This window comes from Oncorhynchus masou, chromosome 22, assembly GCF_036934945.1.
Source record: "Oncorhynchus masou masou isolate Uvic2021 chromosome 22, UVic_Omas_1.1, whole genome shotgun sequence".
Taxonomy (NCBI): Eukaryota; Metazoa; Chordata; class Actinopteri; order Salmoniformes; family Salmonidae; genus Oncorhynchus; species Oncorhynchus masou.
In genome coordinates, this window is record NC_088233.1 from 59852690 (window position 1) to 59855442 (window position 2753).

The window sequence follows — 2753 nt, forward strand, 5'->3', positions numbered from 1 at the left end:
TTGTAGGCTACTACTAATAAATAATTTTATTGTTGAAACCTTGTATTTGTTTTTTAAGCAATACCTAACTGCTTTAGCACATGGCCGCATTCACAATTTTTCCTATGTTAATTATTTAAGAGATGGTGTGTCTTGGGTGAGATTTTTGGCTTCTACTTGGCGGGTCAGGAAAAGTACATCTGGCTGTACATCTGATGTGCAAAAAGGCACAACTATTTTTATTTTATTTTTTTATTTCACCTTTATTTAACCAGGTAGGCTAGTTGAGAACAAGTTCTCATTTGCAACTGCGACCTGGCCAAGATAAAGCTTAGCAGTGTGAACAGACAACACAGAGTTACACATGGAGTAAACAATTAACAAGTCAATAACACAAATAACATAATTACAATTTTGCAGATTAGCACTGGAGTGATAAATGATCAGATGGTCATGTACAGGTAGAGATACTGGTGTGCAAAAGAGCAGAAAAGTAAATAAATAAAAACAGTGTGGGGATGAGGTAGGGGGAAAATGGGTGGGCTATTTACCAATAGACTATGTACAGCAGCAGCGATCGGTTAGCTGCTCAGATAGCACATGTTTGAAGTTGGTGAGGGAGATAAAAGTCTCCAACTTCAGGGATTTTTGCAATTCGTTCCAGTCACAGGCAGCAGAGTACTGGAACGAAAGGCGGCCAAATGAGGTGTTGGCTTTAGGGATGATCAGTGAGATACACCTGCTGGAGCGCGTGCTACGGATGGGTGTTGCCATCGTGACCAGTGAACTGAGATAAGGCGGAGCTTTACCTAGCATGGACTTGTAGATGACCTGGAGCCAGTGGGTCTGGCGACGAATATGTAGCGAGGGCCAGCCGACTAGAGCATACAAGTCGCAGTGGTGGGTGGTATAAGGTGCTTTAGTGACAAAACGGATGGCACTGTGATAAACTGCATCCAGTTTGCTGAGTAGAGTGTTGGAGGCAATTTTGTAGATGACATCTAGGGTAAGTTTGGCTGGCGTGAGTAGGTTTGGCGGAGTGATAGCCGAAGCCAGCCGAGATCGGTAGGATAGTCAGTTTTACTAGGGTAAGTTTGGCGGCGTGAGTGAAGGAGGCTTTGTTGCGGAATAGAAAGCCGACTCTTGATTTGATTTTCGATTGGAGATGTTTGATATGAGTCTGGAAGGAGAGTTTACAGTCTAGCCAGACACCTAGGTACTTATAGGTGTCCACATATTCAAGGTCGGAACCGTCCAGGGTGGTGATGCTCGTCGGGCATGCGGGTGCAGGAAGCGATCGGTTGAAAAGCATGCATTTGGTTTTACTAGCGTTTAAGAGCAGTTGGAGGCCACGGAAGGAGTGTTGTATGGCATTGAAGTTCGTTTGGAGGTTAGATAGCACAGTGTCCAAGGACGGGCCGGAAGTATATAGAATGGTGTCGTCTGCGTAGAGGTGGATCAGGGAATCGCCCGCAGCAAGAGCAACATCATTGATATATACAGAGAAAAGAGTCGGCCCGAGAATTGAACCCTGTGGCACCCAAATAGAGACTGCATGCCCTCCGGACAGCATGCCCTCCGCATGACCGGACAGCATGCCCTCCGATTTGACACACTGAACTCTGTCTGCAAAGTAATTGGTGAACCAGGCAAGGCAGTCATCCGAAAAACCGAGGCTACTGAGTCTGCCGATAAGAATATGGTGATTGACAGAGTCGAAAGCCTTGGCAAGGTCGATGAAGACGGCTGCACAGTACTGTCTTTTATCGATGGCGGTTATGATATCGTTGAGTACCTTGAGTGTGGCTGAGGTGCACCCGTGACCGGCTCGGAAACCAGATTGCACAGCGGAGAAGGTACGGTGGGATTCGAGATGGTCAGTGGTCAACTATGGTGTTGAACGCTGAGCTGTAGTCAATGAATCACATTCTCACATAGATGTTCCTTTTGTCCAGGTGTGAAAGGGCAGTGTGGAGTGCAATAGAGATTGCATCATCTGTGGATCTGTTGGGCCGGTGATTTATCATCGAATAGATATGTGAAAAACACCTTGAGGCTTGATTCTAAACAACGTTTGCCATGTTTCTGTCGATATTATGGAGTTAATTTGGAAAAAGGTTCGGCGTTGTTTTTTCTTAGCCAAACGTGATGAACAAAACGGAACGATTTCTCCTACACAAATAATATTTTTGGAAAAACTGAACATTTGCTATCTAACTGAGAGTCTCCACATTGAAAACATCCGAAGTTCTTCAAAGTTAAATGATTTTATTTGAATGCTTTTCTTGTTTTTGTGAAAATGTTGCCTGCTGAATGCTAGGCTTAATGCTATGCTAGCTATCAATACTCTTACACAAATGCTTGTGTAGCTATGGTTGAAAAGCATATTTTGAAAATCTGAGATGACAGTGTTGTTAACAAAAGGCTAAGCTTTTGAGCCAATATATTTATTTCATTTCATTTGCGATTTTCATGAATAGTTAACATTGCGTTATGCTAATGAGCTTGAGGCTATGATTACGCTCCCGGATACGGGATTGCTCGACGCTAGAGGTTAACAAACATGATGAAAGCCTTCCACACTGCACCATGGTCCAATCCTTCCAACAACGAACGTTACAGTACCTCCTGGAGTCTGATCTGGTTTTGACCTTTTTGCCTGTCCACGACCATTTTCCTGCCTACCCCTTTGGATTTGAAACATAGTAAGACTCCAACCATCTGCCTCCTGTGTCTACATCTCGGTCTCGCCTTGTGCCTTGATAGTTTTTGCT